General features: G+C 37.9%; 1 protein-coding gene across 2 annotated transcripts in view; it reads right to left on the reverse strand.

The window, feature by feature from the left end:
- The window catches only part of TENM4 (teneurin transmembrane protein 4), a 2,793,707-nt gene that overhangs the window by 1,508,444 nt on the left and 1,257,757 nt on the right, over window positions 1–27,506 (reverse strand). The window lies entirely within an intron of this gene.

Here is a 27,506-nt window from a genome sequence, read left to right on the forward strand (position 1 = left end):
TCCCTCGCACTGGAAGGATGGAGTCAAGTATTCCACATCTAATTAACAATCTTAAGAAGTGAATTAACACCTTTTCCCTGGTGTGTTGCAAGCCAGACACAGTTGAGTCCTCAGTTTCCGGAGCTGGGAGGCCCAATAGAGAGAGGTCAGCGATGGTAAGGTAAGGAGCTGGGATGCTGGGTGCGAGGCATCCCACAAGGTACCATGCTGGGAAACTAACATTATTCCACAAAAAAGAACCAGGAAAGCAGAAGGAGATCAAACACTGATCGTGATCAGTCTGCCCAATAGCTTGCCAATTCTTTCTGAGCAGGTATGCTGTATCATTCATTTTTGAATTTCCCTTGCAGCAGAATGAGCAGGTACAGGGATGGCATTCAAGAGCTGTTTATTTTTAACAGAATTTATTGGGAACTGAAGTTTAGTTTTAAAAGAGAAGATAACCTATGCATTTGTTAATATTTTCTAAACCTTATTCTAATCATGCACCAAGCTGCTAGTAATTAGTAAATGCTCAAAGAACTATTTTTCATCAAATTGGTAAGATTATTCAAACAGCATCTGTTGCCGTATCCATATCTGCTTTTTATCAGAGAGCTAAACTATGCATTTATGTTTGTAGATTTTAAGAGACATCTGTCCCTGAGAGCTTTTTAAATTTTTTTCTCATATTAGACATCATGTATTTTCAAGGTTATGTTAACTACTATATGCATACAAACACACACACACTTATATATGTGTATGTATGCATGGTTATGTATAATATACCTATACATTATATAATTACATATACATATGCATGTATACAACATATTTACACACACTATATATATATATATATATATATATATATATATCTGTATGTCTGTGTGCATGATTTTTTCTATATAAATGCACCTCCTAACATACACGCCGAAAAAAAGTCATTACCCAAAAGTAAACAAAAAGCAGATTCTTAAAAACTTAAACCAATAATTTATATTTTGTGTTTCCTTGGCTAACCTGTTCTAGAAAACCAGGCAACTCACATAGCCACAAGGTATTACTGCCAGGTAATTGGCATAGTAATAACAAGGGACTGAATATCTTCTATCCTATGTCCATCCCTGCCCAACAAACATAAAAAATCCATATTAATTGAAAATATAAAAGAAGACGAACAGGAGATATTGCCACAATCCCTATTCTTACCTCCTCTAAGTATCTGATTCAAAAGATTTTTCCCCGCCCCAGAAGTGTTTCATGCAACTGATCCTATGGCAGTTTTTCTGCAGCACCACTGAAGACAACATTTTCTCCAGAAACAAGCCTCTGCATATATCCTGGGACCACCTTGATGGCCTCTGAGAGCTTACCACCATGCTCCCCTCTGGGCTCCATTCCTTTTCACAGCCCAGGACCTCTGGTAAACAGATTAGCAGACTCTCCTACTGAGATTTCTTACTTACAAACTAATGATCTATTTCCCTAATATGTGGAAGGATCACCTGCTTATCATGTTGGCAGGCTCTAGAGATACAGACATGAATTCAAATCCTAGTTCAGACATTTCCAGCTTCTTGGATCATGGACACATCACTCAGCAGCAGTAAGTTTCATTTTTCTCATCTGAGAAATGGCTATAACAATAATAGTTAGCATTTATCTCTGTCTTGAAGATGAAATTAGATATGCAGAGTACTTGAGGTAGTGCCTGGTATACAATCAGTGCACAGTGCTAGTTGCTGGATTAGCCACAATCCAGGGTAGGCTGTGGAAATGTGCTTCCTCTGAAATCTCAGAGGCTTAACCCAGTAAAGGGTTGTTTGTCATAGTACCATTGGTAGAGATTTGCAGACTCTTCTTGTCAGCAATTTTTTGAGAGGTGAGTACAGCACCCTGTCTTCCCCATGCAATCAATACATTGTCCCTACCATGCCTTCCATGAGATTTTTCTAAGACTGGTCTGGAAGCTATCTGAATCTCTTTGACACTCATTATACCTGCCAGAAGCCATCCAGCCACATGCAAAGGAAACAGTAAAAGTGTAGTCCTCCTGTGTGCACTACACAGTGCAAGGGAGGGTACAAAATGTAGTCTTAGTATGTCCCAGCGATGAGGTTATATGGTAAAAAAGTGATTATCAGTGTTATAGCAGAATTTTCCCTGCCATAGTTAGTATTATTATGACTGCCGTTAGAGTTTTCACATCAATGTTATCTTTTTTTGACCAATTTAACTACAGCAAAATCTCATAATAATGTGTCACACATAATGAAAATTCAGATATAAGTCAATTGTCCATTCACTCATATTCTCAGCAGATGGCTAATGCTGGTCATTCTAACACCCTCACAATAGTGCAAGCTGAATTAAAGTTTTTCGGCCCAAGTTATAACACTCTGGCTAGGTCTCGCTGTGTTTAAAAGGTCTCTTTGACTATATAGCAAGATCCCAAGAAGCACAATCGACTTTACTCTTCTAATGTAAGAGTAACTAAAAGGTATTGTTGATGAACCATATGTGGGTAGAGAAACCACATTACGGTGAACCATTTTGTGATGGTGAATGAGTGAGGTAAAGCAAAACGTCTGGAATTCTCATTGTGACTCTCCCTCCTCTTAATCGTATACTCAAGATCTGTGTCTCAATTTCCTCATCTGCAATTTAGATTTTCATAAAATGCAAAAATAAGGCAAAGAGTGCTAATAGTTTTTATTATCTAGGTTAATACTAAGCAATGCCTATATACAATCATATTTAATTATCATAACAACCCTATAGATAGCAATTTCTATTCCTATTTTATGTAAAAGGAAGCTAACATTAAATAACTTGCCCAAGGTCACAACAGGATTCGACTGGGGTCTGTGTAACTCTGAAGTCCAGAATGCACCATGCTGCTCTTTGAAGAGCCCTGTCACTGTTAAAATTAGTAGTGCTATTGTTTTTGTTATGGTTATCATTATACCACCAACCTTGGCTTTTCCATTTTGTCTTAGAAAGACTTTTTTAGTCATTTAAAGTAGGTTTTTCTAGAAACTACTTAGAAAATGAAACGGCAGATAATTCAAGACATAGATATGGTTTAAAGAATCAGCAGAACAATAGAAAACATTTAATTTGCAATTCAAATGCCACTTCTGATGCTATGTATGTGAGGTACTAATAAATACTGAATGCAGCCAGGTTCCTGCGTCTTCAGCTTCAGGTGGGCCAGAGTTCAAAGCCAGCTCATCTTTGTTAGACTGTTACATGGGTTTATACTGCTTCCTTTCCTCTATAAATTTGAAAGCCCCAGTTTTAAGCCATTCTTTTTAATATACTTCACCAACACTTTTCCCATCATAGAACACTCATTTTATTGTAAGGGAGCAAGTGAGAAAACGTGTTATATGAAACCTTTCTTTCTTTTTTTTTTTTTTAAGTCTGACTCTGTGACATTCTATATCAACACGTTTTTCTCTCCTATGCAAGAAGCGTTTTAAAGGAGAGACAATGAAATGAAGGTGACAGAGATGAGAGACAGAGAGAGAGTGTGTAGTGAGGGTGACAGAGATAAAAAAGAGAGAGAGAAAGAGAGAGAGAAATAAAGAGAAAGAGGCTTGTTCCAAAGCACTCTAACCTCTCCCCTGAATCTTATCGGCTCAGCACTCTGCCTCACCCATGCTGACATGTGGCAGGGCAGCAGATGTTCCTCAAATCCAAATGTTGAGTAATTCTAGGGGTGAAAATAGTATATTACAATAAAGTATAAGGGTATATTTTGTAGACTGGTAAGATATTAAAAGGCTGAACTATGACCTTCCTGATAAAGACCATTATATGAAATACTAACAGAATTGTGCAAATATAATTTCTTTGACAGTGATTTTATTGAGGACTGGGTACTTGTATGTGCTATGAGATCCTAATGAAAAACCACATTTAGATATTTCATTAAACTAGGAGCAAAAAGGTGGAAAGATGCAGTTTAAAAAAGTCTTTAATGTGATAAAAATGAGAGATTTTGAGAGTTAATGAAAGGATGCCTTCCTTTACATAAAGACATAAGTAAGTGGGAACCTCAGTGAATCTAGTCCTCAGATGATTAGCCAGAAATTCAGAGCAGGTATGTATCTCCTTAGTGGGACAACAGGGTTTCCATTTTCCTCTCACCTCACACCTGACTGTGCCCCATCATTCTGAGTCCAGAGAAGCCAGAGCCAATCCTGCTGCTGTGATGAGATGCATCTCATTTCCTCATCTTGAAAACTTATTTTTTCCTTAATACTACTATTTTCAGCTTCCTCATCCTCACTCAACATTCAACAATCTTTAAACAAATATATATGTGTGTGTGTGTGTGTGTGTATGTTTGTATTTACATATTGTATGCACATACATAAACTTTTGTTCATCAGGAGTCTTTACAAAATAAGCTACCACATATATTTTCATTGGTAAAAAAGTAGGGAGGGGAAGGAAATCTTATGGCTTAAAAACTTTGGAAAAAATGATACAGATGCTCTATCGTCCCTTATTTTGTCGAAATCTACTCAAAAGAAGGAAAGCAGCATGTATGGAACACATTCCATGTGCAAGCACCATGCTCAATACTTTGCAGACATCTGTGGTTCTGTCTTAAAAACAACCTTGTAAGTGAGGATTATTATGCCCATCTTCATAAACACAGGAACTGCAAATTGCACACTTAAGCAACATCTACGGCGGAGCTGGGACTGAAACCCAGGTGAGCCTAATTCTTTGAGCATATTGCCCTGTCTCTTCTTTCTTATGTTTGTAACTGATAACACTGTTGGGATTAATGAGCTCCTTAACTTTATTATCTAGTAGGTGAAGCAGCACATTCATTTAACTATCCTCAATTCACTTCTTTCAAGCTTTGTTAGATTTTTTTTTTTTGAAGAAATGAGGGAGTATTCACTCCCATCTCTTACTTTCGTGCATTTATAAACACCAACCTGTAAATATTTGCAGTATCTTTATTTGAACTTGAAAGAAAACTGGGTGCTTAACATGTGGAGAATAAATGGAATTTGTATTTGTATTAGATGAATCTCAATTTCATGGGCTAATATCATCTAGTCTTGATAATCTACGGTTCTAGCAAACAACATAAAACTATAAATTAGATCAATAAATGCCGTGAGTTTCTGTGGAATATTCTGGTTTAGAGTACTTTAGAAACAGGATATTGTGAACAGTGCAGTGAACTAATTATTTCTGTATTTTATGAATGAATTTTATGTTTGTAATTTCCCTGTTTTTATTAAAGAGACAGATTGCATTTCATAATTTTTTGTTGCACCCAGGGCTTGCCTACCGAGCTATGGAATCCAGTAAAGTTGAACCAAGGATTTGCTGCTGAAAAGGAAATATACAGGGGAGTTATCATTGCTTTCCAGTTGGTTTTATCACAATGTACAAAGAGGTGGGAAGGAGGAGAAAATAACTCACTTAATTTGGTACCTCCTTTGGACCAGGTGCACAGAGATTTTCAAAGTTACATTCTTTAATCCTTACAAGTGTTGGATATTTTTATTCCCATTTAACAGATAGGTTCACAGTGGTGACATGATGTGTTCAAGATCATCTGCTTTGTAAATATACTCAATTCCAAAGTCAAGAGAACCTATGTCTTTAAAGCAGAGCTTCTCAAATGTGTCCTTGAAAGCACATTCCTGTTGGAGGAGCACAGATATCTATACTGAGGACCTGGGACCACAGCCCAAAGAGGCAAACTCCGAATTCAAAAATGTCTTTATGATCTTAGGTATTGTTTAGACATTTATTTTAAAATTTGAATTATTTACACAATGTAGCCATGTTTTCTTCCTAATATAAGCAAAATGTTTTAAAATTCTCTAAATAGACTCTACAGAAATAGTCATCTTGCCTTTTTGTGGATTCTTAAACCTGATTTTAACAAGCAGCCTCTAGCCCTAGCCTCAATCTCTTCTCTGGGCAACAGATACTCCCTTCAATGTCAACAGTCTCCTAGGGGCTTTGGATGTTATCTGAGGAGTCTTCAGTCTCCACCTCCATCTTAACTTGTGGTCATTCTTTCTGGTTCCAGCTCAAGAGGCATCATGGCTGTCTCAATTCTATCACAGCCCCTCTGTCTCTGTGTCATTGTCATTAAGTCAACTCTGGGGACATCACATTAGGTCAAACTTATGTCTTGTACTACTCTGGCCTGGAACAATATTTTTATTATTAAAAAGCCATAATACAGTGGCTTTTAGATTACTACGCACATTGGCAAATGTTTTCATGTGTAATCCTCACAGCAAATCTATAAATGTTATCATTATCTCCATTTTCAGATTAGACATCAAAACTAAAATAAAAGCTGTCACTTAAAAATCTTTATAGCTTCCCAACGTCATAGGCTAGTAAGGAAAAAAGCCTGAAAGAAACACATACACACATATTTGTCTGGTCTGGATCCTGATACCCTGGCTTGATTTTCATTGCTCTTGCCAATTTCATTAAGTATGGAAGAGATGTTGAGTTTAATTTCTAGTTAACAGGTACGTTTTTTTTCCTACCCCTTTTAATTTCCCCCACCTCCTTCTCCCCACCCCAACCATCTAGGAAGCCCAGCCATAGCTCTTCAGTCCCAGAGCCTACCAATGCTCTTGAATTCTGAATTCTGGTTGCGTGAAAATCATTGGATATGATAGTGCTAACTAGCAGGAATATCTATCAAATGTCAATACAGAGAGTTGCCCGCTGATTTTGGAAGAATTCCTAGTATTTGTTTTCTATTTATTCATCAATTTATTACACATTTATGGAGTATCTACAATATACTACATTGTACTAGTACCATACTATTCTACTTTCGTCTTTGCACTGCCCTTATGGATATTCCTGGGAACCCCTCCTAGATGAGAAAACTTAACTTTAAAGAAGTTCTGCGATTTTATGTTGAAACAATCTCTAGTCTAATTCCAGTGTGTTTGCTTTCACCAAGTTGTCTTTCTACTATAAATAACATATAAGCCATCTTTTCTCAAAAAGCACATGAAATGTGTTAAATATATACAATACATACTAAAATGGCAATAAAATAAACAGCAAAGTGGTAATAAAATGCTCTAAAAATAAACAAATAGAATTACTGTAATTGATTACTAAAGTTTGCTCTAAGCTTTCTAGCAGCCAAGAAAAACACAGTTCAGATTTTATAGAAGTATATATATTTAAGTCATTTAGGGACCACTAATATTTCTAAAAGACACTGAATAAAATTTGAGAAGTGATATTCTAGGAACCTACTCATGGCAACTTATATCTCTCAAACTCTAGCCATAGCCTAATTTTAAGTGAGGTACTTGGGTGGAGCTCTCATTCTTCCATTTAGAGCCCTAGAGAGAGGCAGTCCACACAGGGAAACAACTCACCCTCATCTGTGGAAGGAATAGATTATATCACACAAAAAAACTAGAATATAATGTCGAGAATTCCACTCAAAAGGGCTTAAGTCAAGGGAAATGAATGAAGATACAATTTTCATAGATACAGCCAAGGTTAAATAGAACAATAAAGAATGTGTCCAGGCACCTGCACCCCGATGTTTATAGCAGCAATGTCCACAATAGCCAAACTGTGGAGGGAGCCTCAGTGTCCATCGAAAGATGAATGGATAAAGAAGCTGTGGTCTATGTAGACAATGGAATATTACTCAGCCATTAGAAACAACAAATACCCACCATTTGCTTAGACGTGGATGGAACTGGGGGGTATTATGCTGAGTGAAATGAGTCAATTGGAGAAGGACAAACATTATATCGTCTCATTCATTTGGGAAATATAAAAAATAGTGAAAAGGAATAAAGGGGAAGGGAGAAGAAATGAGTGGGAAATATCAGAGAGGGAGACAGAACATGAGAGACTCCTAACTCTGGGAAACGAACTAGGGGTGGTGGAAGGGGAGGAGGGGGGGTGGGGGTGAGTGGGTGACAGGCACTGACATGGGCACTTGACGGATGAGCACTGGGTGTTATTCTATATGTTGGCAAATTGAACACCAATAAAAAATAAATTTATTAAAAAAAAAAAAGAATGTGTCCAGGGAAAAACAAGCAAGAGTAAGGATATTTTCTCACAACTAATCTGAGAGGTGGAGGGGAGAAGAGAGGGTCCCTGGGATCTGGGAGAACCAGAGCCCTGCATCTGGTTTCCTTCACCAGCAGCTGAAGTCATAGAGGGTGAACCTAATGCCAAAAACCAGGTGTCTGGGAGGAAGGGGGGAGAAAATACTTTAACACCTCCCTCCCTTTACTAGCCTGTCTCCTGTGATTGCCTTCCATCTGCCAAACCCTACCAGAGATCAGAGAACAAAGAACTTCTGAAATTGTCAGGAGGGGTTGGGTTCAGGGCACAGAACAGGGCAGGACTAAACACTGGTAGGGTAAGGGAAGTGTGAAAAAGAAAAACCAGCACACCCGCATTTGAGTCTTGGTTCCTCTACCCACTAACTCTATGACATTAGGTGGATTACTTCACTTATAGGAAACCTGCTCTCTACATGGGGTTACTGGGAGATAACAGAAGGATTTAACATTAATATGAAGTGATTAAACATAATGGGTATTCTATAAACACTTGCCAAATAGAAATCTGAATTAAAATTGTAGTGCTTTATGGCACTGGGATGAGAGAATTGGGTCGATAGCTTTGCAGGCAAGATGAGGACCATGAGCAAAGGCTCAATTTCCTAAAGAACTAAATTAAAACGATTTATGCTCATTAGCAGCTAACTTACATTCTGAGATCTAAAGATCTCGTCAAGCCCCAACTGCAGTGAAGCCTAGAGTGATCATGTAGTTAGAATCCAAAACAATACCATGGGCTTTAAGAAATAACAGTTACATACTTAATGTTTGGCACTGAGTACCTAAGATCTATATAATCTTACCTGGAAGTTACATGACATATATTATCTACATTGTCAAGTGACATTGCTTACTGCCTCATATCAGAAGTAAATGAATACAGGTTCATGGGGAAACTATCTTGGGGAGGCTGCCCTTTCTAGGAATGCTCTCTAATACACACGAGTAGGTCATATTTTGCCAGAATATACAGTCACCTGACCCACACTGAACTAACCTGACTTTTTTCCTAGAGGGAGAGAATAAATGCTCTAGAAGCTGAACGAGGCATGTTTATGGCAGCATTTTAGAGAGAAAAGTCCAGAACCCCCTATTACTGAAACCCTTAACCAACCTCCCAATCCCGAGTCTTGGGGTTGACTCCTTTTTTAATGACACAAGATATTTCAATATGCTTCTAATAAATTATTTTAAACATACTTAAAGTAGAGATTTTTTTAATTTCTAGAACTAAAAAAAATCTTGGCTAATATAATATCTTCAATTCTCACTTCTCTCAGGGTTTCTCTCAGGTATTACTGACATTTTGGACCATGTTTTGTTGTGAGAAGCTGCCCTGTGTACACTAGTAGGTTTAAAAGCATCCCTGGCATCTATCCTCTAGATGCCAGTAGCAACACCCAGTCAGGGGAATCAAAAATGTTTGACACAATGATAAATGTCCCCTGGGGGTACATGTGGCCCCTTGTTGAGAACAATTGATTTAGATTAAGTGGGAGTTGCAAGGGAATAAGAAATGCCACTTATCTTTGTGTACCATTTTGATACAGCAAGGTCATTGATTAAAAAATCGTACTTTAAATTTGCGCAAATAGGTATAAATTTCTAGCTCTACCACTTAATGTGTGACCTTGGGTATATTATTTAACCTCTCTGAGTGTTTGGCTCCTCTTTTAAATGGAGATAAGACCATAAAACCCACTGATAATCATTAGGACTTAATAGTAGTGTACATGTATGTAAAGAGAGAAACACACAGTAAGATCTCAGCTAGATCTTGGGCAGGCCCTCCTTCATCAGCACCAATCATGCTGCATTCCACCCAGAAAGAATTCAATCACCTTTCTTAAATGAATAAATGTTTTAAAAGACTGTAGCTGTGTATATGCATACATATATGGTCATTTCCAACACTTCTGTTTGCTTATAATGAAATTTCAATTAGGTAAGAGAGACAAAACTTCTGTTTGCTCACAAACATCAGGGCAATTAATAATGATGGGAAACAAATACTCTGAAATTTAATAGCAAATTTAGCAAAATATTATATTTTCCCTGTTTGCCACATGTGGACGTGGTCTTCTAGGCAAACATAAATTTGCCCACAAATTACTTATGTGCAGAGTTTTTCAAATAACAAAGTCATGATCTCCCTAGTACCTGAGTACCTCCCAGGCAGTCTCTCAGTACAATGACCTCTATGGGCCCCCAGGATAGTAGAACACTAGTGAGTGTTCTCTTAAAATAGATTTTTTTTTCAGTTTTCTCAAGAAATATGTATAACCAAAAAGGATCCTAAAGAATAATTCTGGTGGGAGGTGTCTGGTATGTCGCAAGGGTGAATTTCAGTTAAATTTTGCAGTGGAAAAGAACAGAGGAAAGGGTTTTTCTGGAATGTTGGCTTGATCAAGTAAGCAGAAAATTGTTCTTCTCTCCCTACTTTTCTCTCTTCCCTTTTCTTGAACCTTTTGAAGAGAGAGAACTATGATTGGCATTATGGAAAGAAAGGGGGGAAAATCACAGTTCCAATTATGCGTTCATCCTAAATTCATTGTGCACCTGCTTTGTGCTGATCATTCATTGGCTGCAGGTAATATAATTACCGTGGACTAGAGCTCCCAAATCCCAAAATTACATTACTATTTAACAAATATTACATATGTTTCTCTGCTATCAGGTATGTCACTAGATTTTAAAATCCTCCCAGTAAGAAAATGGCCTAATTTATCATTGTATCTCTAAATCCTAGCACAGTGCTATGCACATATTAATGACTCAATAGCTTATTTAAATAAATGACTACATATCTTTTCCTATTCCTGGAATATGTATTTTTAAGCACTTGCATATTAGGTAATCATTAGGTAATTTAAACAACTCAATTTAGTGTATTAAATACATATTATCTATTATCCTCTTCTGTACGCCATGAGATGGGAAACAAGGATGAATTCAACAATTCTCTTGACCTCAACCTGCACTGCTATGAAAAGGACAAGCAACAACAAACAGCTTTCTGAAAGTTTAGGGTTCCTGCAAAGGTTCAAAGCCATGGAATGGATGTTTCAATTATCCAAAGAACTGGGACCCTAATATGGCTGGTTTTGTGGACTGATAACATCTTTTAATTTTGGACAAAGCTCTCTGTGATATGAATAGCCAGAAAGGGAGACTGCCACACAACTCTCATTATCCATCTTCAATACTGGAACCATTGATTGTCTAAAGGCCATGAGAGAATGGTATGTCTCATCTCTACAGATATCAGCATAGTCAAGGGAACTTGCATTTTTTTTTTTTTTTTTTTTTTACTTTTCCCTTTGGGATAACTGCACGCTTTAAAGATAGTCTGCAAACTGCTTTGAACAGCTTGTTGGAGAGCTGGGCTTAGGAAGGTGTTTTGCTCATGTAGATGGAGGGAGGTGCAATCCTCCTGTTTCCTCTCATTTTCATTTCACAGGCTCCTTTCTGATCTGATAGGAGAAGCAGACACAATTGCTCAGCCAGGTTTCTTTTTCCTTGTAACCTAGAGAAGCATTTAATCTTTGCATTTAAGCAAAGGAGACATTATATATGTCCTCCCACAAGCACTCCTACCCGCTTTCTACAAATGTAATTTGCTGTCCCCCACCTTTGTAGGGTAGATTTCATTCACTAGACACATTCAAGTAACTTATTCACTAAATAAATAAGCTCTTTATTCAGACCAGCTTCTGTGGCAAGTATTAAACCTCAAAGAATAGAGGTGAATGTGGAGGGGGCACAGAGGACAAGATCTGTGAAGAGAGTACCAAATAAGAAAGAAAAAATGGGTGTGCAGAGCATGGAATATTTCAGTGCTTTGGAGCTTGGAGAAGTGATGAATGGGACTAGAGATATATACTAAGACTTGATCATCAAGAAATGTAGGCCATGTTAAGGAGTTTAGATTTTGTATTAAAGAAGATAAAGAGTCATTTAAAATTGAAGGGACGAGTAGGTGTTCTTCATCATACTAAAGAGCTGCATTGAGATATGGTAGCTGGCAGCCACATGTGCCTATTATTCCTTTAAAATGTGGCTAATCCAAATTAAGATGTGTTATAAATGCGAAATATACACTGGGTTTCAAAGACTTAAATTTAAGGACATATACAAAGGGATATAAAATATATCACCATTAATTTTTATGTATGATCATCTTCTGCATATAATGGGTTAAATAAATGATATGTTAATAGTACCTTTAAAAAATGTTTATATTTTTTATAAAGATTTTATTTATTTATTCAAGAGAGACACAGAGAGAGGCAGAGACATAGGCAGAGGGAGAAGCAGGCTCCCTGTGGGGAGCCTGATGCAGGACTCAATTCCAGGACCCCAGGATTACCACCTGAGCCAAAAGCAAACTCTCAACCACTGAGTGACTCAGGTGCCCCTAAAAAAATAATAATAATAAAAACTTTAAAAAAAATATTTTATTTATTTATTCATGGGAGACACAGAGAGAGAGGCAGACACAGGCAGAGGGAGAAGCAGGCTCCATGCAGGGAGCCCAATATGGAACTCGATCCTGGGACTCCAGGACCACACTCTGGGCAGAAGGCAGGCAGTAAACCGCTGAGCCATCCAGGGATCCCCCCAAAAAAAGTAAAAAAAAAATTATTCATGAAAGACATGGACAGAGAGGAGCATAAACATAGGCAAAGGGAGAAGCAGGCTCCATGTAGGGAGCCCGATGTGGGACTCGATCCAGGACCTCTGGATCATGCCCTGAGCCAAAGGCAGATGCTCAAACCATGAGCCACCCAGGCATCCCTAAAAAAAAATATTTTAATATGACTACTAGAAAAGATAAAATTACATGTATAGCCCACATTATATTTCTCACAATATATTAAAAAAAAAAACTGGTGTAGATGACAGATGACAGAAGTCTACACAGAGCAAAATATATGGGGATAAAGAAGAGACAGTGGATTATTTTATATTTTACAATAGTGAACTTTAAACTGCAATTTGTATCCTTGGATGACCAAAAAAATCTGTGAGAGGCACTGACATACACAGATGTTTTTGTTACAATTTCCCTGTAGATCTCTCCTAAGCCTCTACTGTCTAAGCAAACTCATGGGGTTAAGGGACACATAAAGTAAGTTCTCTTATTTTACCTTTCCTTGAGAAAATACCTTTCTCTATATAAGAAATGGGACCTCTCGTCTACCAAGCCTCCTTCTCTGGCAGCAAACACCTCAGGACCACCAAACACAAGACAATTTAGAAGATTGGTGAAGAGTTGCAGAAGAGAAGGCCAGAGCTCAGGTAATAAATCCTTTAGTGATGGGGTTGCTTCTTTTGCTTTCAATGACATTAGGAAAGAGATCTAATAAAAGTGACAACTATGTATCATTAAAATGATTTTTGATGAAATATCTCACTATGATCTTTAAGATATTATTCAAAAGGAGATTTAAAAATTATCAAGAAAGTTGCTATAACAAAATCTGTCAATTCCCATCCAACTTATATATGGAAAAGCATTTTCTAAGTGCTTACATTTGAAAAACAAATAGAAAAATAAGAAGAAAATTGATGTTGAATCCTATTTTATTCTATCCTTAAGTAATATTCATTCATGGATACACGCGCTAATTGAAAAAAAAATGATTTCTCCAAGATGCATTTCCAATAAAAATTTGTTTTGAATCTCTAATAATTTGCTAATGTTAAAAAAATGTATGTGGCTTTGATCAATGTATGAGTAATGATCGTAATAATAACTCAGCCTAGAAGAAAAAAACTAACACTTAGAATTTTATGTCCCAGGAAATGGGAATAATCTCATTTACATACATATTTTTGTTTCAGATAAGTTTGATAGGTTGATCAATAAAAGACTTTGAGGTGTAACAAATATATTCAGATATAATTCTGGGGGAAAGTGGATTGGAAATACAAGTTCAAGGGAAAAAAGCAACAAATGAGATTTCTTACTGTTAAATAAGAGCTTCTTCATGTATTTTTAAAATGGATGATGGTGGGTATTAAACTCACTCTAGTACCTAGATTGTATTGAATACATTTAGAAGAGTGATATAACAGTTTTGCATTTAAATGTTAGTTTTTTATAATATGCTATAAGTTATATCCTTTGTAACTATTTACATTTATGATGAAAAATTGTAGATGTCAACCAAAAATGTGTGAGGGGATATGTAGCTATTTTTCTTAATTCTCCATAGGGTGTGTGAACCAAATGGTGGAGGACCATTGATTTAGATGACAGATTCACAGAGGGCTTGGTGACCTATTCAGGATCTGGGGTGGAGGAAAGGGAGTCTCAGGCATTGCTGTGCATGCCCCGGGAGATCAGGCCTAGTTTAGATACAAAATCATATTGGCATTTTCTCCAGTGCAATTCTCCACAGTGAGGACCAGGGCTCAATTGTCCCTGGCCTCCAGATAGCTGAATGCCAGCAATGATCCCTTTTTCTTCATCAACACAACTAGAGGTACCCCTAAGCATTTTCAAGAAGTGCTTTGGACAGAGTGATCCTTGCCCTCGCTGAGATTCACTAGAGGGCATATTTACAATTTTGTTTTAGGAGTGGAATTGTACAGGCCTTAAGGAAGCTTGTGCCACCATTTTGGGCTCCAGCTTGGCTTACCAGGTGTTTGTCAGGAATCAGCTTATCACTCTGTCATACTAGAACCGTAATATGACATGAGAGAGACAGCTCCATGTTTCCATCCTGATGATAGTAGAATTATGCTCTTAAAAAGGATTTAAAGTTCAGACCATCATTTTATTTGTACCTCAGGAAGCACACCTGCTCCACCCATCAATATTTGATGGCTATTGAAGAGAGGACAAAGCTGACATGCTGTCAGAATTTATCAAGTAAAGAACAAGAAGCAAGCTTGAACTCACACCAGAGTTGCCCATGGGGAGTCTGGGTAATTGGGAGATTGCCCTCTTCATCTACACCAGGATCTGATGTAAGCAGCCTGCAGGGGGTGAGGGACATCTATGTGTGGGCAGAAGAGGTGGGAAAATGGGAAGAAGGGGACTCCATGTCCTATGAAATCTGGCGCAGAGAAAACATGTCTAATATAATATGCCCAGCTTCTGTGATTTCTGTCTCCAGCTTCAGCAGTGAAGGCTCATTTCGTATTATGATAAATAAAGAGACTTCTAGATTCTTCCTCTGGATTATTTTCCCCGACAACCCTACCCACCCCTAGCTGGCTTAGGGATCCTTCTCCTACACTTTCAGATCACCCTCTGATTCCTTCTACAATAGCACTGTTTACACTCTTGGCTGTGGCCAGTCTGATGAGATAAAAGAGAAAAGAAGAGAAAAAGGCAGTGCTCTGTAAGGTCAGGTAGAGGTAGAGGTTGGCATAGAATTCAAAGGCTGTAACTTTGCCACGTGCTTTTTCTCTGTGGCTTTCTCACCAGTTGTCTCTATGCTTGTGTTCTTTTGTTTTCGGCTATTTCTTGACACACATCCAGTCTTCACATATAATTTCTGTGTTTGTGGTGAATATAGTTACCCCACTGAGTATTTTGAAATCAAGGAGCTCAGGGAAGTAGAAGTCTTTGTTAGGAATCAGGGCTTTAGAGACAGCATGTGAAGGAAGGACTTATGAAGCCAGTGATCCACATTTTCATCACACAGACTCTGTGTCAGACAAAACCTGCACTACACAGAGGACAGCAACAAAGGGAGTCCACAAGCTAGTGAGACAGATATGTAAGAGGGAAAGGCAATGTAGTAAAGAACTTCACAGAATAACACATCTAGGAGTACCTAGTAGAAACGTATCAAAAACCTATGAAAAACCTTGAAGAGTTAAATAATTGTATACGTTTAGAAAACAAAGTTGCCTTAAAGGCTACTGCCTCCTTCTTGGGAAGGGCCTCCATGATTCCATTCAGATGTGTTTGCGTCTAGTGATTTTTGGCCACCATACCACATCTTTTGGAGCACCTGATCCAAGGTAAATGAGTGGGATTCCTTCCTTCCCCAGTATAGGAATTGAAAGCAAAAACAGCATACAAAGGATTCTGGGAACTGGAGGCATTATGTCCCAGCAGGTTCAGAGGTTAAAGACAATGTCTGTCACTGAAAACTAGTGGAGAAAACCAGTCTGCAAAGGGAAAGAGCAAATGAAGCACAGCCAAAAAGAGTGGCATAAATAGGAGATGAATGGCTCCAGATGCACATGTATATGCGTGCCCATGCATGTACGCACACATCCACACACACCCCCACACACACTCACACACAGAAGTTGGTGAAGTGAGATGCAGCTATGCCACCTTAGGTTGAGGTGTACAAACTTTTCCTGTACTTTCCAAATAAACCTCTTTTGCTTGAGATTATTTGACTTTTTTTTTTTTTTCACTTCATAGGATCCCTAAGCCAAGGCTGTCATGCTATTCAAACCCTTTATTTTCAGAAAGGAACCAGTCCTAGAAAAGAAAGATAATTTACTTAAACTCTAATTAATGAGAGAGGCCAGATCTGAATTTCCTGTGCTAACAGCTTGAATTCTGAATAAGGGAGCAATCACTTTCAAAACAGTTGCAGGTGGGCAGCCTCAGCGGTTTAGCACTGCCTTTAGCCCAGCGTGTGGTCTTGGAGACCTGGGATTAAGTCCCACGTCGGGCTCCCTGCATGAAATGGAGCCTGCTTCTCCCTCTGCCTGTGTCTGTGCCTCTCTCTCTCTCTCTCTGTGTCTCTCATGAATAAATTAAATCTTAAAAAAACAACAACAAACCCCAAAAAAACAGTTGCAAGTGTTGGTGCTCCTGATTCCCCTTTCCAGGTCTAGACCACTATAGTTCAAGATTCTGAACTGATGCTTACTCATTAAGTTTTTTTTTTTTTAAGTGTGTGTGTGTGTGTATATCTACATTTTCACTTACTCTATTTTAAAATTTGGCCTTATCAGCCGTAGGTCACTTCCAGGTTTAGAGCACAAATACCAGTTATCCTTCCGTAAGCACTTCCTCCAACCCTTGTGCAAAATCTGACTATTAAAAGTCCAGTTTCACGATGATCTAATCTAGGAGAGTCCTCCTACTTCCTCTCACTGGGGCTTCTTTTGCCTGCCTTTTAGTCCCTTCTATGATACATGTGCCAAACTGAACTGACCAGGGTCTCCATGACATCTTAGCAAATCTCTAGTCAAATACCACCTCTTCTTTGTGAGGCTTTTAATTTCTTTCTGATCTTCCTTAGCTACTCTGAGTCCTGTGTTGATCTGGGTCCTGTGTTGGAAGGTGCTTCCACTCCAGTACTTTTAAATGCCATTCATCCTTCTCTTTCTGCCACTCCTCATCCAAAACATCCCAACCTTAAAGAGTACTGTCATCTACCTCTTCCACACATACACTTAAGCAATGGGGTCCAGGTGTTCAGATAAGCACCAATGTATTCTTAAGGTCTCCATTCTTAGCTGAGTCTTTGCAATGTCTTTTCCTTGTGCTTATTAGTACCTACTTCTATTCCAGTCCAGTTTAACTCAGTCCCAGAGAATGACTTTAAGGCTCCTACTTCACTGGGGATACCTAAGGACCTGACACTCCATTTGTTTCATTTCCCTACTAATACTCATTCTACCACATTATCTATACCCATACTTTGTGCTCTCTTCTCCAAGCCCAGAAGATAAGTAACTCTTCTTCTACACAAGATAGGTCATTTATCTGGGCTCGCTTATCCTCCCTATGGGAGGATTATAATATTTTAATGCTTTCCAAGTGTAGGGTAATTTTATCCTCTTCTCTCCTATTGACTCACTTGCCTGAGACTATAGCAAGCTCAAACTTCTTGTAGCTGGTCTCCATCCATTCCTGAGGATGAAGCCCAGTGCCATAAGGCATCAGTTGTATTTAACGAACTACCTTTGCCCCCATGCATCTAGATTGAAACTGTACTTCCTAGATTACCCATGACCAGAACTCCATCAATAGAGGGTTCTCCAAGAAAACAAAACAAAGCAAAACGATCTTTATTTGGAGCGTTTGGCAATTACCATGATAAAAATATTCCTAGTCTGGCTAATTTCAAGATTCCGACATAATGTTACTAAACATGGAACTGGGAAGAGAAATATAGTAGCAAACTCTTATAGTATCTTCACCATACAGATATGAGATGTAAATAACCTTGAGATCACAGATAATAGGAAAATTAGTAAACTACTTAGAAAATGATTTGAATATGTATTATATTTGCTTTTAAATGATTTTATTTTAAGTTTGTATCATTCAATTTTTAGTAATGGCTACACTTAACAACTGGCTTATAAAATTGTAAAACTGTAATAATCAGTTCTCATAAGCCAGTACTAGTAGCTCTAGCACACCACTGTGCACTCCACTCTTCTTGAAACCTAGTGCTGCTATACATTCTAATGCGTCTGAAGTCCCCTCATATCTACCTAATGATATTTTTTCTGTGAGCTCTTTCTCTTCTATCTGAGAAAATTGGTGTTACTCAAAATTCTGTACTCACTCAACTGATTATGTCACATTTCATACACTCTTTGATACCACTCCTATGTTACTTTTTTCAGTTTGATTATTAATACCATTACTATCCAGACAACTGAGACGCACCACTATAAGTTATCCTGGAATCTTTCTACATTATCCCACAATCAAATCTGACTTGGTTTACATCCTAAATATGTGCCCTTTGTCTTTGTCATTCCTTTGATCATTGTTCTAACATAGGTGCTAACCTTACTAAAACCCTTTCCAAATAGATCTAGTTTTCCCTATTCTTGTCTATCCTTCTGAGTAGCTACTAGAATGATTTAGTAAAATTTTGTAAAATTCATGCATAATTATGACATTCCTTGATTAAATCTTTGCAATGCCTCCCCATTTCTCACTGGATAACTATATTGCAAAAGAAATTCATTCTTAATTTGGCCTTTGCTTGACCTCACCAGCCTCATCTTTTCCACTTCCTACTTTATTTACTTTTTATGCTTTGCCAGTATAAAACTGCTAATAACTGAGTCCATAACCAGCTCTTGCATTCCTCTGTGATTTAACTTGAACTATACCTCTTTGTTGGAATAATTTGCCCCTTATCAGCCCTCATCTGAGGATCTCTATATTCACTCTTAAATCTTAGATCAGAGAGATACCACATCTCTTTTAGGCAGACATTACTAATCTCCTATAATGGTCAAAGTTATCTGGATCAACCATGACAATGAGCCGTTCACATCTCTGGCTCTGGACAGCTTGCTTGACTGATGGTCACAGCCTCTGCCCCTTTGGATTCACAGGGGCATTCCTGCCAAGGTTCTTTGTTCAGATTGCTTCCAGCCAGTGACAGAACACATATGGAGTATAAAGGCAGGCCCATTCTAACAAAAAGCACAACTCCTCCACTGAATGACTCTGGATTAAGGATTCCCCCAAGGCCCTGACTGAACTTTTTTGGAATTTGGATGCAATCTGAGATGCTTCCTATCTCAAGTCTTCTTTCTCTCTCCTTCCATAGGTATCAGAACAATATCCTGATCTTAAAGGCTTATCCCTGTCCTCTCCCAATAGATTTCCTGTGTGCCTAATGCTGTCTTGATTCCCACTTCTCTGACAATTCTAAATAAAGCAGTTCCCTGTCTTTCTGCCAATTTCTATCAATTATCTAACACTATTTTAATAATCTGTGTCTGTGCTGTAGATATGTGTGTGTGTATACATATCCCCAATGAGACTATGCAATCTTGAAGGCAGAAGCTCTAGTATTTATCTTTATATTAAAGCATCTAGACACATCCTAGTTGATCAGTAAATGTGCACTGAATGGATAAATAAATTTGATGGAAATTTCTGCTCTGTAAAAAAAAATAGGTGCTATGTGATTCTCAGAGTAATTTACTATGCTAGAGTTTTTCAGAGCATGAAAATATGTGATATGTCAGAAGTACGGCAATTTCATAAAAAGGTATTAAACCACTATATCACCATTTCAACTTAATTACAGTGTATAAAATACCTTTAGCTCTGAATTTGGAAGCAGTCAATATAAAAAGAGTGACTTAAGGTATTTTTCACAAGTCTATGTCTTATAGAAAATGACTTATTCCTTGTAAAATTGATCTTGAATAAATGCTAGTTAGAATTATCCCAAGAACTTTCAGGAAGGATAAATGAAAATGGAAAATACTCTCACTGAGAGCCTCCACCACTACATAGTAACAGAAAGCAGCTACAGGGACGCCTGGGTGGCTCAGTGGTTGAACATCTGCCTTTGGCTCAGGACGTGATCCCCAAGCCCCAGGTCAAATCCCACATAGGGCTCCCTGCTTGGAGTCTGCTTCTCCCTCTGCCTGTGTCTCTGCCTCTGTGTCTCTCATGACTAAATAAAATCTTAAAAAGAAAGAAAGCAGCATACAAATATAGGAAAACTTCCATCCATAATTTCAAGTATACCTGTTTTACTTCACATATTATTAACTGGTATGCATTGAGTGTTTGTGATCTGGGTATTATTTGAAACATGAAGAGAGCTGGCACATGTCTATATAGCTTGTGAAAATTCTTGAGTCTTTGAATTAACGTGATAGAACAGCTTGATCACTTTTTATGGCTTCATGGTTCTACTCTCCCTCTATTTTTAAGAATACTTAAATATCTTTAAGGACATATATTCTAAACCCAGCCTTACACACTGAAAACCAAGTGGGTAAACTTGATTTGCTCATGAAAGGATGGGCTTCTGAATGAAATAAAGGAAGAAAAGTCATTGTCATACTTGTCTTACTAAATAGATTTAAAATCTGACAGAGAGGTAATGTTACTGCTATTCTTTTGTTTCATTTTTGTGGTTTTATTCCTAATTATTGAGCTAAAGAAGAGGAGAGAGTCTTGCCAGTTTATGTCCCTGAATGCATAGGACCACAGAAAATTAAGCCTACAAGGAAATTCTGAGGTCATACATACAGTTTGTGAACTACTACTAGTAGTAGCAGTAATAATAATAATAATAATAATAATAATAATAATAGATCCAGAAACAATTAGTAACTTGCCCAAGGACACTTAACAAGTTCATGATAGAGCTGAGATTTTAGTTGATAGATTGCCTGATTCATTCATTCATGTTTTCTCCCACTCATGTGAGCATCTGTGGAATAATGGGGAGGCCCTAGTTGTTTTGATAATTGTGAGAACACAGAGGCTACAGCAAGGTCCCAGTTTTCAAGGAGCCCACAGTCCAGTGATAAACAGAACACAGATTCATAAAGAATTGCTATGTAATGACAGCAGTGAATGGGCTGGAAGCAAGAATTCAGTTTTAGGGACACTGACTGGGAAACAACTTACTCTTTTAGAAGGCTTTAAGAAACGTGTGTTTATAAACTGTTTACCCTGATCTTTTGACTTTTTTCCTCATATATATAGTTTCCTTCATATATAAAATTTTTTTGTTCTCCAATTAGGTGCATCCTTTTGGAAGACACTCCAAAAAGCAGGATCTTTCCTGATTTCTTGTGAAAAATAATCTGCTTGTCCTGCCCTACCCCAGGCTTAGAAGAGTATTAGCATGCATCCTCAATGGAGTAAAATCTGTGTGTGAAGGCATTCAAGTGGAAGACGAGAGAGAAGCATCTAGGATTATATACAATATCGATTCCAACATCTATACACATATCAATCTTCATAGGTTTTATGTGTGTGTGTACCTGATTTAAGAACTTAATTATGCTTGAGTCATCTATAGGTAGTTTTAAGAAAACTAGACCTAAGAAATATATTTGACAAAAAGCAGAAGATACAATTTACCAAAGTCCAAAATTCCAGTCAATAATACTATGAGTAGCTTTCCTTAATGTTCTTTACTAAAGTCAGGGCTGGCTCTGACCAGACAGCCAGAATTTGCTTGATGGAAAAGTTTCCTTATGTAGATACATGTGGAGTTTGTTCTATTCAAGATCCCCAGTACTGAGTAGCTCCCAGTCTTTCATAATAAAAATTCTCCTTTTATAATCAGAGAGGCATTTGCATGACTGTCTTCCTACTCTTTGCTCTTTACTAAATGTCTTCATGTTCCCTAAATGTTTTGGGCTATTTCTTTCTCCTGGGATGAAATATTTTCTTTTATTTTCCTGAAATACCTTTTGCTTCTTTTCGACTCTGTAATAACTACTCATTTGTAGCTCATATCTCTCTCAGGAAACTTTCCTGATTCTTTAAGCTTTTCTCATGTGCACTTATCTTCTGAAACTCTATTCAAAATGCATCAGAGCTGCCTGTTTACTTTGGCCTCTTCAACCCACGCTGCCAAATGCAAGGCACATATTAATTTAAAATTTTCCATTAGCCACATTAAAAATGGCAAAAGAAAAAGATGAAGTGAATTTTAGTAATACATCCAATTTAGTCAGTAGTGTCATTTCAACGTCTAGTCAATATAAAACTTATCAATGAGGTACAGTACATTGTTTCCTCTTTCTGTACAGCCTTTGAAATCTAGTGTATACTTTACACTTACAGCATGTCTCAATTTGAACTAGCAACATTTCAATTGCTCAACATGCTACCATAGTGGGTAGCACAGTTATAGAGTCTAACCTCTTTGAGGACAAAAACTCTTTTTTTGGGGGGGGGGGACATTATAACCCTAGGACCTAATATAATTTGTCACAGTATTATTGCAATATAGGCAGGTACTGTTTAACATGGTGGTTGAGAGTTCTGTATCCAGATAGACCGGAGAAAGTAGCTCTGCCATTATTGTCTTTTGAACCTTGGGCAAATTCCTTAATCCTTGAAAACATTCTAAATTTTACCTTTCTAATCTTTAACATTAGAGCCACCATCTATAGCAAAGATCTTACCGCAATGATTAAAGACAAAACATATATAAAGTATCATGGAAGGACTCATATGGAATGGTATAATTACTGACTGCTCAATTAATAACATTCAAGTGATTATTTGGGATATTGTATTATTTTTCCAATTTTTACTTCAGCCCTTGAAAATTAAATTAATTATTAAATTAATTAATAATTAAATGAGCTATGTGGATCAATATAAATTGAGAAAAAAATAATCATCTATCATTGAATTTGGAGAACATGCTCCAAATGACATATTTTTGCTTTTATATGGCTTATATGACAGCTATACTCAAAGTTCACTTTTGGTTCCTCAAAAATGAGGACTCCTTGTAAATGGCGCACTCCCCATAAATGGCATTCATATTCCAGAACTGAAAATGAGATATATCAACAGATTGTGTCATTGCCATCTGGACAGCCAACAGACAGCATACATATTATGTATTTATAGGTAGAGAAAAACAATAGTCATTTCAAATAAGAGTTATATAAGAGAAGTAACAAAGTCAAATGTTACGAATTACTGTGCCTGGTGGTTTGTGGTTAAATCCTCACTGTTCCAGGGCTGTTTCAGTGTCAGCAGGAACCGGATTTGTTTCCTTAGTATTAGACTCACACAAGCACACAGGGGCACAGGTGCTCCCATGTGCACGCACACACACACACACTCACATGTGCAGGTGCACACACATGCACATTTATGCAGGCACACACACTAACACTACAGCTATTTCTCTCTTTTTTTAAATTTTATTTATTTATTCATGAGAGACACAGAGAGAGAGGCAGAGATACAGGCAGAGGGAGAAGCAGGCTCCATGCAGGGAGCCTGACGTGGGACTCGATCCCAGGTTTCCAGGATCACGCTCTGGGCTGAAGGCGGCACTAAGCCGCTGAGCCACCCAGGCTGCCCACTACAGCTATTTCTTAAGCATTCACTGCATGACAGACACCTGTCAAATGCTTAACAGGTTATCTTTTATTCTTACAAGGCTTTCAAAGAAAGTCTGAAAAATGAAAATGAAAAATGTTTCATTTTACAGAAAAGACATTGGAATGAAAGATATAAAATAATTGTTCCAGTTTAGACTGATAAACTCAAATTTGAATCCAGACCTTCTAATTGAAGCCTAGAACTCTTCCTTAACCAGTAGCTGGTGATTCTTTCATTTCTACAGTTTAGTAATTTTGATATCTATTTTGAAGGATTGGAGTGAAGTTAGCACTTAACATGTCTGGCAAAAATGAGACAAATTAAGTAAATGTCTATTCCTTTTCCCTTTCATTTTGAAGATGAAAGAACCAGCCCCTGAGGTTACTTAACTTGCACAGGGTCACACAGCTATGTGTGGGCCATGCCTTTCCACCCTTTCCCTTGACCACACCAAGCATCGAGGATGGTGAAATAGAATCTCTTACGATGATTTCGCAGGTTTTTGAAAGTAGGAAGGCAGACAGGCCTCTTCAACTCTGAGCAATGCAAGGCTCTACTCACTGTCTAGTAAGGGCACTTGAGCAGAGGACAGCAAAATGCAGGTAGGAGGGGCCAGGGCCAGAATCATTTCTTTAAAAGCTGACCTGAAATTCCACCACCTAATAACTTCAATCCGTAGCATGATTGAAGGGCATGTAGTATTTGTGCTTGGAAAACATCAATCTACAAAAAATAGACTTAAAAAGACTTGTCATCTTGAACAGGGATTAGAGTTACACTGTGTATAACATAACATTTTTGGAAAACGAAACAAAATCAGATTGAGGGAAAGAGAAGGTTTTTAAAAGGTAAATTGAAATGTAGCATAAACACTTTTATAACCATTTAGATGTGTAGTGTCTGTCTATAGGGCTGTCTATTATCATTCTTTAGAAAACTATCCCACCCCATCCCACCCTTCTGCATAAACATGGTGACCATAGGAGCAGCCATCCTTCAGGACCCTAGATGCTTGTGCATCTGACCCTCTTTGGGGAAACTAGTGCCTTTAGCTGAGATTCTAAATAGGGGCAGAATGTCCTTGGTAATTGAACTTGAAAGGGACAAAACTTAGGAACACACATTTTCTAGCACATAAAGAATATAAATCTGCAGCCTAAGAAAATACTTGAATCATCTATGAGGAAAAAAAGAAGAAGGACAGAAATGAAAAAAAAAATGGTGCAGTGTAGTTGCTCTGTGAGAGTCTGCACAAATCTACTAATTCCCTTCTTTGCTCAAGCTAGACCTAGTGGGGCTTTTTCCTCTTCAACTAAAAAGTTCTAGCTACTATAGAGAACACTTCTGTGATGAAATTAAAGGAAGGAAAAGAAAAAAGAAGGAAAAAAGGGGTAGGAGAGGGAGAAGAAGGAGGAGCCACAGTTCTTATGTTCAGTAGGCATAACTAGAAGGTCTGTAGATCAGAGACATATGACTTAGGAGAAGCCCTGGGGAAAATATTCTATAAGGCTGAGGTATAAGGTTACAGTCCTTGAGATGTACCTTCATGTCTCTTGCACACAAATACATACACACAATCACAAATTATGTATTTAATTTTGGCTCTTTTCAAGCACTGACTCTTATTTGAGGTAGATACTACTTTTCCTGAGATGGAGCCTAATATCCTGATTTTACAAATGGAGAGATTAAGACTTCAATAGATCAGGCTTTACTCTCAAAGCCACAAAATCAGCTGGTGGCAGAGCAAAAGCTTCAACTCAGGTCCTTTGAGCTCTCAGCCCAAGTTCTCTACTGTTCCTTTTTTGAGTCAGCAGCCCCCAAGCAACATTCAAGCAAAAACTGGATGGCTCTCCACAGGCATGTGGGTAAGGGGATTTCTACCAGGTGTGAAAGTTGGAACTGAATGACAGGTCACCCCTCTGCTCTATGTCTGTCCCTAGGAGACACTGAGCCCTTGACTCTGTACTGATATCTGCAATGGAATTAAGTTTCCTGCTGCAAACTTTGAACAGTAATTGGTATTATAAGCAGGAAGCATAACAATGGAAGGCATTTAAACCTCCTGTTGTTAAGAATCTTTAGGTCAATAGCAGCATTTTAAAATCAATTTGAGGGTTTGCTAGAAGATCCAGAAGAGAAACTACAATCAACGTAATAAGGTTAGATAACCCCAGTCATGTTAATAGCTACCTAAAGCTTGACATCAATCCCTTACATTGATTCTCACTTACAGTTTCAAAAAAAAAAAAAAGAAAGAAAGAAAAAGAAAAAAAATTAGGAAAGACAAGCATAATACATAATCTCACTGAAGCATCAAATTAGTATAAATAATGATTAAGAATAATTGCTGCTGTTGTTGGAGAACACGTTGAAAATGAGGTTTCCAAGATAGCCGCTGACAATGAGGAGAGGCTTTGGCAGCTTCGGAATTCAGAGAAGGGGAAGATTAATTGGTGTTGCAGAAGTACACCTGTGATAGGGAACTGGCGCTCCAGAGCTGGATGGAGGGTCAGACTCCTCACACCAGGGAGGAGCTGCTTCCTCATCAGTGTTGGGAGGACTGGCGCCACCTAGAGCTTGGCACGGTGCTGGGCATGGCAGGGGACACAAAGACGAGATTGGGGGATAGAGAGAGGGTGTAGTAAGCCAAAGCTGGGCTTGAAGTCAAAATCCTGGGTTGCATCCTGCCCCACCAATGATAGGCTCTGAGTCTTCCCGGATTGTTCTCAATCTCAGTTTCCTTACCTGTCTAAAGGAATCATAATGCCTACTTCCAGAACTGTGAGGAGAACAACATAACTTGCGAATAATGATCCCACCAAATGGCAAATAAAATTTAGAGTCTTTTGGGTTGCTTTGTTTTACTTTTTTTGTGGAAGATAAGTGAATTGCTCAGAGCCAAATAACTAGTCAGTGGAGAATCTAGGTTTTAAGCTCATTTTAGCCTGATCCTGAGCCCAAGTCCCTAAACACTGGGCATGCTTTGTGGTTTTAGCAATTACATATATAATCCATGGGCTCCAAATACAGTGTACACCATGGACACTTGTTTACCCCACTCACACACATTCTGGCAACCTGAGTTTTTAAGCGACAGATACCACGAGATTACCTGAGTAAAATTTACTGAGTGAATAAAATTTTAGCCAGAAAACAATGAAGCAAATAATCAATGACTGTCATATATAAACATATAAATCCATCTAGTTATTTTAAATATTGATAAATACCTTGGATCCATCATGAACCATCATGAAACTATAAGCCATGTGGAGGCAGGAACCATGCATGATTTTGCTTACCTCTGAATTCCCTATACCTAGCACTGGTAGTACTCAACAAAAACTTGCTGAATGAATGAATATGTTAAAGAAGGGCTTAACAAATAGCCCTTTAAGTTTTTGCAAAACCCTGGATTGATTACAACATAGCTACTTAACCTGCCTTTTTCTTAAAGGTGAGAACTTTGACAACTATAAAACTTACTCAATTTGCTCAAGGAAATGCCAGAGCTTAGCAAAAACTAGTCATCTGACTCCTCCTTGAGAATATTTAGATCCATGTGCACATTTATTGGCTTATAGAGAGGAAGACAGTGG

Source organism: Vulpes vulpes, chromosome 11, assembly GCF_048418805.1.
Source record: "Vulpes vulpes isolate BD-2025 chromosome 11, VulVul3, whole genome shotgun sequence".
In the NCBI taxonomy this organism is placed as follows: Eukaryota; Metazoa; Chordata; class Mammalia; order Carnivora; family Canidae; genus Vulpes; species Vulpes vulpes.